Genomic DNA, 14874 nt, shown 5'->3' with positions numbered 1-14874 from the left:
ATATATAATACATATATATATATATATATATATGTATTATATATATATATATATATAGTTTATTTGAATACTTTAAAAAAGTAATTAAAAAATCAAAGCTAAATATTTCATGCATTTTTCAAATATAAACATTTACAAACATTACAAACAAAATGGAAAAAGCAAAAAATGTAAATTTATGTGAATATTAAACATTTTATAAATTATTCTTAGATTAAATTAAAGTATAAAATAAGCAAAATATTAGAAAAATGAATAACAGTTAATTATTTAAGACAAATTGAAGGCAGAATAATATTCTTTGGTTTTATAAATTTGTGACCTTAAGAGTGAAAGCTTCATTCAATCTATTTTGTGGTAATTTTCTAACTAATCAGTAAGTTCTTTCCATAGCTACATTGTCAGGGAAATGTTGAAGAATAAGTTTAAGCTATTTCTACACATTGTCCTCTGATTCCTTCATCTTCAAATAATTCTACTTCTTGTTTGATAATTTTAACATCTTTTTTATTTACCTTTTTCCTCTTCAGAACTGCAGTTTTAAAAATTAAATTAGAGCTGTATTTGCTGTTTCTCTTGTTTAAACATTTGCAGTTTTGCCTTACCATCTTCAATTTGTTTTACATACTTGGAGATTTCTACACAGAGTTACCTCTCTCACTTTCTATACTACCTTATTTATATGACACCAGGTAGGATTATTCTTACAATACAAGTTTGCAGCACCATGATGTGGTAGCTTATTATGTTAGCCAGTGACCAGTTTAGAATTATAGATCATTTGGGGTTTGTTATTTTTATATAACTTGAACAATTAAATAATTGATTTTAATCTTATGATGTAAAAAACTTCAGATAAAAAATAAAACAATATTATACAAACAGAATTGTCAATACCTTGGTAATTTAAGTTGTTGTCATATAGCTGAATGCTGAAGTACCAAAAACCTTTATTAAAATCACTACTATTAAACAGCATCACTAACAGTGTCATAGCTCTTCTGTATTAAAATAATGGCAGTCATACTAGGTGGACTTTTCTAGAAGTACTAATTTGTACAGTGGTTCAAATTTACAGAATGCTCTATAATTTCTATAATTTAATTATTATGACCCTATTGTAAAGTAATAGTATTACTAAGGTTATAAAGTTGCTTATTAGGGAAGAAATTCTCTTAACATTCAGTTCTTTTGTTCTTTACCTTATGCTGAGATGTCGGATATCCACAGGAAAGTATACTAACATTTTATTCTTTGAATTGTTTATGAGATTTTTAAAAGTTACCATTTAATTTAAATTACTGTATTTTACTTACAGAAAATGATTTGTTAAATTTTTTGTATTTGTAACATTTGCATTATGTGACAGTAAATGATATAAATGTAAAAGCAGTTCTATTTTTAAAGAATTCAAGTTTTAGTAATTTAATATCATGCTTTAGGTGCTTTAGGTAGGAAATATCATACTTAGGTGAGGAAAACTGCAAAAAATTTAAGATTGCCAATTGAAATATAATTTTCAGGGTTTTAAATTTATTTTCGGGCATTTATCTACTGGAATACCCACACATATTCATGCACATATACATAGATGTTCTGACTCCACTTCTGGCTTGAGTTTTATTCTGCCTAGAATAGCCTAGTTTGTCCTTCCTACCTTTCCAAATCTCATTCATTCTTCAAGGTACTATATTAATCCTACCTACTGTCTAACTTTCCTCTAATCACCATAGTATGAATCCTCTCTTCTTCCTTTGAATATCTTCAGTCCTTAGTATTTGTATCATTAAATAAATGAGCTTATTGTTTTGGATGGGTAGCAAATGGCACATGAACCAGCTACAGTCACTTTGAGTTCTGTCTGTCAATCATGACATACCGCTTCTAAGAGAATCATCCTCATCCAGAACGTCTGCTATGTAACTGGCTATGTTTACTCACAAGTGATCTCTGCTTTTACATTTACAGCTGATTTGACTGGGACATAAGGGTAGGCTAGCCAGCAATCTATGAACTGTGGCCAGGCTTGAAAAGATGAGCTAGACCAGTCAGAATTTTTGCCCCTGAATTTAGGTCTAATAAGAGAAGAAAGGATTTTCTGTGATAGTCTAAGGTTTTGAACATGCTTAAAATATGATCTAGCAGAAACTCCCAAGTTGTGCAAGTTGGACTGGGGCAGAGTAGAAAAAGGATGTGAAATAGATCTGAGTCATATTATCTGTGGCTCACTAGCAATTCAAAAACTGTTGATGCTGAGATATAAAAAGCTGTTATAACTCTAGGATTACCTTTCAACTCGAATATCCCTTAGCACCAGGCATGAAACAGTATTTTCTTTGAACATCCTAAACTACAGTGTAAGTGGGACTCTGAACTACTTGAGAAACTTGGCTTATCTAAGACATAGTCCAAGGCTTCCCCCCTTATACCAAGTAAGCTTATTTCAGAAACAATAGATGCCATATTTGAAAGACAAGTTGTTAATGTACAAATCGCTAACTGGCTTTCAGTCTGCAGTGAGACTGTAAGGCAGACTGGGTTGCTCAGGTGAAAAACTATGTTTACTACCAAATATTATCTCCTATATATCTATATGTCTACTTTTCAATTTCTTTGTTTCCAAATACTCCCAAAGAAGTTTGATTACATTTTCTATAGTTAACTATAGTCTCATTTTGCTCAAGAAAGGAATCCCTTAAAATGAATATCAAATTATTTCAGTAATGGATGAGTTTTCACAGCTTATCTGCTCTCTGTACATCCTCCAATTTGCAGAACTCTTCAGAACCAGACCACTGTCTAATGGACCAGACATGTGCTTTTAGTTCATATGAATCAAGGCACATATCACATGTTAGTGGTTTCTGGAATTGCCCCAGAAATCAAAGGTGCAGGTCTGCGATTGAGTGCATTCTAAATATGTATTTTATTGCCCTGATGCTTGTTTGGTTTTTAAATAAATGTCTTAAGATTTTTTTAAACTCTTTAGCTGTATTAAAATAGCATACTTGCCTTGTACTAAAGAAATATCTTTCAGTATAAAAATGAAAATGTAACTTTTTAAATTCTCCAATAAATTCTAAATTTTAAATTACTACTAAATTAAATGGCTTTTATCAGAGGTTAACAATACAGGTTATTATATTAAAACAAGTGCATGTAATCTTATTGAGCCAGTAGGTCACAGAAATAAGAGAGAATGTGTTTAAATCACAGGAGAGAAGGGATATTGGATGGATCTGTGAAATAATTTTTATTATAGTATCAGCTGATTGATAGTAGTGATTCTCAGAAGGGTTCCAATATTATACCTTTTAAAAGCCGCAGATAAGTGCAACCATGGTGAACAGCACAGCAACAGTCTGGCAAAGAAAAAGGGTCAGGGCTGGCTAAATATGGCAGGTGTCAAAATAAAAGGTTAGGCTCTGTGCCTGGGGACCCATCTGTCAGATTAAAGTATGATAAGGCAATTAATGTATTCATTTATATTGCTTATGACAAACCATGTATTCGATAAAAATGGTCAACTTAAACATTCTCTACTGTTCTATAAAAATTAGAATATAAAAATAAAATGTTCAAGACAAGAAGCAAGATCTGGTAATGAAATGGGTTGTTTACATAAATAAATAAAGGTTTGAGGAATTATGGTAGCCTACAGTGAAGGATTAGAACTCTTAAATGTAACATCTTTACAATAGAGTGATTAAACTAAGGACCTACAAAATTGATATTTATGTTGTAAGATAATTTTGGTAGCATTTCTGGTGAGTTCAGCATGCTTTATATTCATTAGGCTAGATTTCATAATCTAGTAATAAAATGAAGCCCAGAAAACTTCTGAGGAAATGGAAACTTAGAAATCTAAGATATGTGTCTTGCATTTTCTTTAAATGTTTTGTTCACAACTTTGTCATTATTAGAGCTTTCATTTTCATTTTGTGACTAATCCTGACTCTTCTTTACTTGATTTATTATTTATTTAGCTTTCTCACTACTTCTGTTTTACAATCTGTTTAAACTAGAGTGTATTTATATTTAATACTCATCAGTGAAGCTTTTTTTACAGATCAAATAAATTATCAGAAACTTCCAAAATGTCTAATTTTACTGGTCAGTAAAAAATATACCCAGAATTATGAGAAAAATTAGATTTACTGCTGTCTAAAATGTTATGCACAAACTGATATCTCCCCAAATTTTCCTCCAAATAAAATAAAGCTCTCAACTATCATGTTTTAATAATTTAAACTCACACCTTATGGTACTACCAATATTTGAAGAGAAACAACATGTTAGTCTACATGGTAATATGCTATACAGAGAGAAAATTCAAGTTTTATAATTGCAGAGGGACAAATGCCTGTATAAATGTTATTGCCAAGTTACACATGCTGTTTATTAAATGATAAAATTTAATAAGTAAAGCCATTGGAAGCATAAAGAAGATTCCTTTGGTTTTGAAAAGAACAGAGGTACTGTGTTCAATAGATTTATTTTCTTGATGTTGAAGCAGGTGTACTTTCATTATGAGTACTTTCCATTTATTAGAAGGACATTGGTTAAACTTTAAGTCAGTGATTTTCCTCCCCTTCTAAGTCCTAACATTATTACAGTCTTAAACTATCTTCTATTGGGCATATGAAATGGCTTTCTCTAACATAACTGTAATGTTAGAAAAGAAGTTGAGGAAGTAGGAGTAAATAAGAAGATGCAAAATGTAAACTTTGTTAAATGCTCTATTTAATAGTCTGATACATGCTTTACAAATTATGTTTGAAGTTTAATTATAATTAACCACTATTTAAAATTTAATTCACTCATGGGCTCATTTCCTGATTCAGAGTTCAATGTTATTCCTTTTGCTGGTTTTATTACATTGGAACCTTAATCCTCTGTTATCTCTGCTTCCTGTTTACCTTCATTTGTCTGGATGTACTTGAAAATGCACCAGGCCAAAAACACCAAAAAACTTTCCCCTATTCACCACTCTGTACAACTCTTCAAAACTCTAGGATATGCTGCATAATAAAAATATTAATTTCAATGGAAAATCAAGATGTCACTGAATTTTGTATGAACCCACAAGAACAATACACCAAAAAGAGGGTAAGATTTTTGTTTTACTTCTTGATGGTGAGAATTATCATTTTTAAGTTAGTTCTTTCACAGTATATAACCTGTCTTTGCATGGGAAGAAAATATACAATGGGGCTCATTTTATATAAAGAAAAATCAACCTAATTTTTTTCTTTCATTTTTCTGCAGAGGTATATAAGGAAACACTTGCTGTGTATCCACTCACTTCAATTCAGCCATTTGAAGAAATTATGAAAATTCTGATAAGTTTTAATACTTTCATTTGCTCTGGCATAGTATAAATATGCACTGATCTATCATCACAGGTATGCTTCCACTAATTTCCTCTTACCAATCAGATATAAATGCATACTAATCTGCACATTGTTTTCTTCTTTTAGAAAAAAGCTTAAGATGTATAAGAATACTTGGAAAAAACAATTTTTTTCATTTGTCAATCTTTTAACCCATGGTAATTGTAAATGGTATTCATGAGTATCTTAATTCTCTTAACACAGGCTGGAAATTCTTAGTATAAAACCTGTGATACAAAGAATATACCCAAGTACAATTTTCTTTCATAGTGTAAAAAAAAATGCCATCACTTTCAAAAGTTTATTGTTTTCAAATCTTTGAGATATGTTCCTACCAATCATCAAAGTATGTTCGTCATAAGCATGAAATGCTAGATCTCATCCATTCTCAAGGCATCACCCACACCTTCATCTCAGACACACGGTATTTGTTTCTCCAGAAGCAGCCGGGTATTTTTTTTTTTAATTGATAAACCATTCACACAATACAAGGAAGGTACTATTATTATCCCATTTACAGATGAGGATACTCTGAGACCCTTAATAATTTTTAATAATTGAGATTAAATAATTCTCAAAGTATGAACCTATCTTATCTTAGTAATTAAACTTCTATATTTCTACTTATTTGCTCAAACCAGGAATGTCAAAATCTTGAAGGTCTAAAAAGCAGCAGTGTGAAGTTATGCTATAAGGTAGGAAAAAAAAACTATGAAAATGAAAAGAAAGTAGTAAACAGTCTGAAACAGCAAAGTAATTTGTTGAGGACTAAACATAAGGATTTCAAAATGAAAAGTGGCAAGGAAATATGAACAAGTAAGACTAGCTAAAATTGTGGAAGTTTAAGATAAAACTGGAAAGGGAAGTATACTGGAAATGGTGATGGAGGAGCACATATTTTGTCCTCTAACATGACTATTGAATAATTCTGAGAGAATATTTCCTGTATTTATTTCCAAAAGAAAATAAAGAAACATCTATGTATCTGAGATTAAAGATATTACTGACATTCATGATTTTTGTAATATATCAGGTGAATAATTTATTATATTAAAAGGCATTATTGTATGATGGGTTAAAGGATAGACTTTGTAGGCAACCAGGAGTTCAAATCTTGGCTGCCCAACTTCCTGTTATGTTTATGATCTTGGCAGTGATTTACCACAGCCACCTCCTACTGGCTCACAATACCTGATTATGTGCATCTCTTCCCAACTTCATGTTCACTGACCTCACACTGGTAGTTTGAAATCAGCCAAATCGAGATTATTTACACCCCTACAATTGGCAAGCACTGTGAGTCAGGGCTTATTCCCCATGTGCTGTTTTACCAATGCACCACTACATCTTGGGTAAATTCCCTAATCCTTCTAAGCTTTAGTTTTTTTTGTTTTTTTGTTTTTTTATATGAAAATTAAAAACAGACTTGACAGGTTCTCATAGGGTTTTGCAGACCTTTCAATGGATGATATATTTCATATGATTCTGGTACCTAGTAAATATCAATAATGGTAGCACTCTAGTAATTTAATTCAGCCTGTTACACAGGAACATAGAACAATTTTGCTATTCTAACGCAATAGAAAGCATTTCAATTAGTTCGCCAAAATTTCAGGAGAGAAGAGTTCATAAAAATTATTTCACTCACTTTATAAGTGAAATGGTTTCTCCTGTATATTATTAGATTTTTGTAAAGATAAATAATTCCCAATATGTGTACAGTAATTTCTTCTGTATGACTAGTCAAAAAAAAATTCTGTTTCCTACTGTGACTCATATATAGAAGCTCAAGGGCATCTCTTGGGGTTTTAACACACCAACCCCTGAATTAAATTTAATCCATGTCTTCAGTTCTTCAAAACTTCTTGATAAGTTTATATGAAGACTGATGCTAGCTAGACACCCCACTGTTTGGAAAGCTCAAACAGAAAATTTCTGAGCCAGAGCCACTATGTCTATCAAGATGACAGGCAGTGTGTATACCCTGAAACTTTAAAGGAAGGCACTGCAGGAAATAAGAAAATTAAGAAAAGATTAAATGGTCTGGAAATAACCCTGCTTAGTTGTCTACCTATCACTCCCACCTAGGTATTCTTCAACTTGGAATACTTATTCTTAAAATCTTTGTTTCATTTCTCTGACTTTGGAATATAATTTTTATAATATCTTAAAGTAAGTTTGCATATACATTTTCCACTATCGTTTGAAGTATGAATATCCTCTTTTTGTTAAACTATTTTAAAATTCCAGTAATTTAGTAGTAGGAAAAGAAACTGTTGGAGTTGAATTAAATTATAACGACTTATATTACTTCAAAGACTTTGTGGTAGATTGTTTACAAAGTTTTTTGCCCCTTCAATCCAGTGTTGCTAAGAGGTTTTCTTGGGCCAAAAGGGCATTAGCAAACGTGATGAAAGCAGAGGTTGGACACACACTTGCATGTTAGGGTTTACTGTCTTTGCTGTCCTGAGACCGCCATGTGAAGAAATTTAAGCTAGTTTCCTGGAGAATGAGTGACCACATGGTGTGGAAATGAGCCATACCAGGTGAGGCTCCCCGGGGTCAACCATGCTGCCAAATACCAGGATCGACCAAGCCATTCTCCATGACTCAGCCTCAGAGTGCTTGCTTGCTAACTGAAAACTACTTATCATCCCACAGAATCATAATCAAAAATAGGATAGCTGTTTTTAGTCAGAAGTCAACCTATCTACAGCCCATATAGGCCAAATCCAAAACACCCCATATTTTTGGAAATAAGATTTTATTGCAGCACAGTCACACTCATTTGTTTGTGTATTGTCCTTTCTTTCCACTTTCTTTCCACAGATACCACTGCTTTCACACTACAAGGGTAGAGTTGAATAGTTGCCATGGAGACTGTATGGCCTGCAAGGCTTGAAATATTTACTGTCTTGCCCTTTACAGAAAAAGTTTGCAGATCCCTGTTCAAAGCCAGTAAGTTTTGGGGTGGCTTGTTATGTGGCAACAGAAAAGTGGCAGACTTATTTAAAAAAAAAAAGCCTTATTTCTTGTTTAACTAATAAAGTCCTATGATCGTGAAAAAGATATGTTCAATTTTCTCAGGGTCAATGAACTCTTTTATGGCAAAAGCACATTTCTAAAGCACAGTTATAAAGATTGGTGCTTATACTAATAATATCTGTTCTTCCTTTTTCCCACAGTAATACAGTTGGGGCTGGGCATGTAGCCACCCAGCTACAGATGACATTTGTGGGCCCGTTCTCATTATGTGTGACTGCAACACTAGGTTTTCACTTTCAGACTACGAATGTAAGTGATGTATGCATTTCTTGGGCTTTTTTACCCTCTCATGCCTTTCCCCGCTAACTGGAACCAATAACAAACTGCTTTACCCCACAGACAGGTAGAATGTTCTAGAGAATGGAGAAGTACACAGTGAAAGGACCTTAGTCACATAAAAGCCCTATGGAACAGAGAGATCCTTCAAGTTGGATCACTCATCTTAGACTGTGAACATGAGAAATAAACGTGAATCTTCCTTAAGCCATTGAATTATCATTGTGTGTTTTTTTTTTCTTCAGTAGGGTACTCTTATCCTAACTAATACAATAGTTCTTTGCAATATTCGTTGGCACCAAGATGATTTAGTTGGTAGAACATGGGATTTGGGGTCAGAAACTCTAGGGTACTTTGATAAACTTTGCTCCAGTTTTTTGAATTGGCCAGAGGCTAGTCACTTATAGTAACTGTGATTTTGTTTTCCTGGATAAAAATATACAACTCCAGATAGGCTATGCAGAAATTTTGAAAACTGACCTTTCTAATTCCTACTTCTACAAGTAAGAGAGCCACAGTAACTGGTGACTGCTCTAGGCATGTGTCAGTTTAGTCCCAGGAAATGCTTATACACAAACATAGTGCCTTAGGTAATATAATGGGAAATAATCAGGGTAGTTTTTTGGCATTTGGATGTTAGGAATAGTTTTCCTTGAAAAGACACATACACTCCATTTTGAGGCTATTAGAAGGAAATTGGGGAAGAGGATTTTAGTTACATTCTGAATATATACTCAATGATGGTAGCCAATAAGTCTCAAACTTTAGTGTGTATGAGGGGGGACTTGATAAGTATGCAAATTTGAGTTCTCCCTCTTTCTCTTCTTACACTCCTAGAGATTCTGTTTCAGCAAACTAGGGTGGATACCTAAATCTTCATATTTAAATATTACCCCATGTGATTCTAAGCAGAAATTAAATTCAGATACTAAGACTCAGTTCCAGGAAGTACAGTAATCTAGATGTGGCAAATAAATTCGGGAGAAAAAGTCCAATCCAGGTTTCCAAAAGAAAAACTTTAGATTTTTAAATACTCTTTTAAGAACAATTTTGTTGAAAAACTAATAAGGAAGAATTACCAAACACAACAGTAAAAATGAAATTGCCCCATTTTGCCTGTGAGTTTCCTACTCACTGTTCAGAGTCCAGCTTAGAAGCAACCTCTTTTGGAAGTTATATTAGATGTCTCTGTCATGTGCTTTCATCATACTCCCTAATTTCTAGGTCAGAGCAAGTAGTCCATTGAGTTTAGCTGTTTAATTGCATGTCTTCCCTGCTGAACTAAATGCTCTGTAAGGAAAGAAATTGTTCCTTTCTTGCTCACCAAAGTATCTCTACAGCCTATTAGGACACCAGGAATATGCCAAGTGCTTAACTAATATTTATTGAAAGAATGTATCTCTGAAGGGAAAACAGCAGGTTGATTTTGAAATGGACATGAACTGCAATGAGACCAGGAGGGAATTGTCTAAAGAATGTGCTGATATCAAACAGATAATGACTTAAGCAATATAAACCTAACAGAGGTGTATTCCTAAAATAAGGTTGGGCCATGTCCCCTTGAAACATTCAAGTTTGGAGAGGGAGTAGATTTTAGTGCAGGGCCAAGAATTAGAGATGAAATACTTTATTCAGACCAATCTCCCTACAAGGACTATACTTAGCTTTAGGAAAGGTGCTTTGAACAACTTTGGCTTTCTGCTCTGTTATTCTTATATAATTATGGTGGTTATTCTATACTATTTAATATTCTTTGGCTAATATTGATGATGGTATGCTTGTGAGGAACGGAATTAGTGTGAGATTTCCCAACTATCAGAGAAGTGATCAGCTCAGATATTAGAACCCAAAGTTGAGCAAATAAAAGCATAACTGAAATGTGGCATTTAAAAAAAGTTGAACTCATAGAAACAGAGAGTAGAATGATGGTTTTAGAGGCTGGGTGGTAGGTAGAATGAGGATATGTCGGGCAGAGGGTACACAATTTAACAATTTAAGTTATAAGCTGAATACATTCTGGAGATTCAATGTAAAGCATAGTGACTATAGTTAATAATACTGTATTGTATAACTGAAATTTGCTAATAGAGTAGATCTTAAGGGTTCTCACTACCATAAGAAAAAATAAAGGTATTTAACTATGTGAGATGAAAGATGTGTTAATTAGCTTGATTGTGGAAATCATTTCACTATATATACACATGTGTTGATATCAGATAATGACTTAAGCAATATAAACCTAATATATATATATACACACACATATATGTAAAATTATCCATTATACACCTTAATATAATCTTTATTTGTCAATTATACCTCAATAAAGGTGGGGGAAAGCACAATTGATTTAAAACATTATCCATTTCTCCAGATTGTTTCTGCAGAGTTGTTTCTGACAGAGTTGTTTAAAATTTAAACAAAATGTATTACTTGTCTGCTTTAAAATTTTGGTTTCAGGGTACTGTGTATTTCAAGAGTGAAAGAGAAAAAAATGATGGATGCTAATACACTAGAGAGAAAAAATGGAAAGAGCTTGTGGAAAAGGTACAAGCAGGCCGAGAAGGGTACAAGCCAGCTGCCTGAGCCGGGAGAAGTCACTCAACCTCTTTTCTACCTGCATCTCATTAGTAAAATTAGGAGGCAGGATGAAATAATTTATAAGGTTGCTATTAGCTTTAAAAATTTTATGAGTTCAGAGCCTTTAAAACATGGTGTCTTCAGCAAAAACCACCACTGCAATTTTTTTTTCAATATTCCTTTTTACCTATAATGGAAACAAGTTAAAAATAATAAGCCTAATGTTCACAAATCCATTAAATATTTACTGGTTACTCTCCTGATGACCATTTTGATTCAATACATGCTATTATAAATCATCAATATTTTCAAAATTCAAAAATGTACACAAAGGAATTTTTTAGCTCCTGTGATGGCTTTGAACTAAAGTATAGTATCTCTTCCTGTTTGTCTAAGTGTTTTCATGCTTATTCATCAGTAAGCCTAAAAGTCTAGTACAGTAATATATATATATACATGCTAAGTGCTTAGTTTGTCAGTACAGTTTTCCTCTTGAATTGCAAATTGAGTAGCTTTTCTAGGGTCCCCCATTTATTTTAAAAATGTTAGTGTCCAGGCAACCATCAGAAGGAACTTCTTCAAACCCTGTGGCATGCTAATACTGAAACTAAAATGAGTCTTATTTCCCTTGTGGGAAATGTTAAGGATAAAGAGGAAATAAGTATAGATAAGGTATTTGTTTTTATAGAAATAATGTGATCATATTCTTTTATAATTTTGTAATTTTTCTCTTTTACTCTGTCTCTGCTAATAATTGCTTTTTTAATATAAAGAAAATCTTTCCATTTTCTTCTTAATGACATATTTCTTTTTATTTTCCCCAAATATTCATAGAAATAGCTCTCTGTACACCATTAGATGTGATACAGTAAATATTTGTTGATTAATTAGCCTTTTCAATGCTACTTCCAAGTCCTGCTTCACATCCTCACTGTGACAAATACTGTCCGTCACCACCTTAGCTTTCCAGCCCCACTTCCAGGGGCACGTAATGCAGTTGTGGCCGGAGAGTCCCAAACAACATCTTCTAGGAAGATTTTTCCATACTTTTCAGACACTTTTTATCCAACTTATGAACAGTCTTGTGTGAAGCTATCAGAAGCTACTGCAGCCACCTTATAAGGCTGGAGAGTAATGGATACACTAAGGGTTGCAGAAAAAAGATTCTGAAGCAACCCAGTACCACCCTACCTTTATAAAAGATTTCGTGATATGTGATGCAATAAATGTTCCTTATTGCTTAAGCCACTTTTAGTTGAGTTTTCTGTTTCTTGCAGCTGAAACTGATACATTGATTGTTCCTTTATTTCCAATCTCCACACATATAAGCATGACTTTATAGAGCATAAAATCTTAAATAAGGTTAAAATAACACCAGCACTGTTTCCTTTGAGAAGGAAACTAGTCACAGGTGTAAGCACTACCTAAACCATATAGTAATAATGACAACAGCTTACAGTTTATTGAGTGCTTTCAATAAATACACAGGACATTGTGCTACAAACATCACATGTATTATTTTATCTGCTCTCACTTGGGGCAAAACATTATCTCTACTTTTTAAACGCAGAAAATGTGGTGGAGAGATTATAAATAACCTGCCAAGATCTCACATCTAATAAATGAAAAACTCAAGGTCTGATAGGCATCAGCTAGTAATCATTATAGTATCTCTTAATGCCTGTGTATATTTAAGATATAAGCGATGCATGGACTTCAGGCAGGATGTAGGAGTAAAATGAACAGGCTAGCACATCGTCTTGGTGTTCTCTGACCTTATCACTTATATCACAGCTGTGTGTACAGACTCTGCTAATGGTTTGCAGGAACGGCAGTGGAAGTGTCTCTATCTCGCTTTCTCTCTCTCTCTCTATATATATATATACAACATGTGCAATTCAAAGGAGTGTATTTAAATGACATCTAGAAATGCTAATATTCTTCTACATTAAGAAAATTTTATACATTCACTGGTAATTTCAGTTATAGACACACTAGTGAACACAATTAGATAAAACATGGCAAATTTTCCTGGACATACTATATACCCCTTCTGTATTGACAAAGTATTGAAGTGAAATTAGAAAGCAGACCACTAAGTTGAGTCAAAGTTTGTCATTTTAAAAATAATTATTTTCTTGATTTTGATCATCTAGAGGGTTCAGAGTAGTAAGGTATGATCTTTTCTGAGTAGACCAAATCTCAAGAGCTACAGTGAATAAAACTTGGTAATGAAAGTGTTAAAATTCATTTTCCTGAGTAATTTTATCAGTAATTAGTGATATACCTTGCTCCATTGAATAGACATGACTTTAAAACTAATCTTTACATTTTACAATTGTTTTATTACATAATATATTCAAAAATTGATACATGATTATTTATTTCATCTGCACAACAATAAAATATTTGATACTTAAAAAATCACAAAAGTATGAAAATAAAACAGTCACAATCTCCAGCTCTGGAGATTTATATTACCTATATCAGTGAGGCTGTAAATATGCTTTCTTCCAAATCCCATCCCCTGCCAATCTCAAAAGTTAACTGATACTCTGAATGGTGGGCTTATTCTTCCTTTGCTTTTCAAATAGTTTCTATCAGAAATTATCTCTCTCTAGATTTCAAGGTTTATAAATGGTATCATTGTCTGTGTCTGTAACTTGCTTTTCTCACTGAAGGCTGTGTTTTTTAGGTTTATCAAGTTGTTGCATGCAGGTGTAATTTGTTTACTACATGGTATTCCACTGACTATATAACAATTTTTAAAAATTCAGTCACTTACCAAAGAGTATGTTTTTTTCCAGTTTCTTACATTGCTATTAGAAATATGTTAATTATGTGTTCAAATTATTGCTATTTTAAAATTTCTTTTGGCTTACTATATCACTAATTGAAAGTGGTGAATGGAAGTCTCTCACTATGATTAGGGATTTGTCACTTTGTTATTGTTTCAACCATTTTTGCTTGGATATTTTGAAGATGTTTTATTAGGTACACACAACTTAAGAATTATTAAATCTTTCCAATGAATTACTTTTTTTGTTATTAGGTATTTAGCCACTATTCCTAATTATGCTGTTTTATTCATTAAAGTTTACTTTGTCTTTCATAGAACTACAGATTTTTAAAAATTAATCTTTACCTGCTACATATTTTACATATTTCAACTTTTCCACATGCTTATGTTGTAGTGGTAGGAGTTGCTCTTAATTGCTGCAGGAAATCTGTAGAAGGGCTATGTGAAACTATTGCATTGAGGGGAGGAAAAGGCAGTTTATTTGCTGGTTCCTTCACTTTCCTATTTTTTATTGGTTATTGTCTGCCCTGTGCAGTGTTACCTCCCCAAGTTGCTGGGTTCTGTTAGCTGATTCATCTAGGTACATGGTAGGGAAGGCACAGCCTCCCAGCATCCCATACAGCCAATAGGCAAATACAGGGTCTTTATGTTGGGGCACTGTATGGAGGCCCTAAATTCGTGATGATGGAGGTTGTAGTACCAGTGGCAGTGTCCACAGCTTCACAACTGTGGAAGATGTGAATATTTGGTGGAACCTCTTTCCCTCCACCCCATCACTAC

General features: G+C 33.1%; 1 long non-coding RNA gene across 2 annotated transcripts; it reads left to right on the top strand.

Annotated features, from left to right (window-relative positions):
* Window positions 1-4089: 4089 nt before the first annotated feature.
* LOC108392518 (uncharacterized) lies at window positions 4090-12563 on the top strand. 2 transcript variants are annotated; one of them, XR_001852025.3, is made up of 5 exons: window positions 4090-5109; window positions 5269-5405; window positions 8223-8351; window positions 8579-8687; window positions 11175-12563. It is a non-coding gene; the product is annotated as an uncharacterized lncRNA (long non-coding RNA). The 2 variants fall into 2 exon arrangements; XR_012129822.1 differs by having other exon boundaries at window positions 4091-5405.
* Window positions 12564-14874: the final 2311 nt, after the last annotated feature.

This window comes from Manis javanica, chromosome 4 (assembly GCF_040802235.1).
Source record: "Manis javanica isolate MJ-LG chromosome 4, MJ_LKY, whole genome shotgun sequence".
Taxonomy (NCBI): Eukaryota; Metazoa; Chordata; class Mammalia; order Pholidota; family Manidae; genus Manis; species Manis javanica.
The sequence above is the reverse complement of the archived record's forward strand: the minus strand, read 5'-3'. Positions and strand labels throughout refer to the sequence as shown.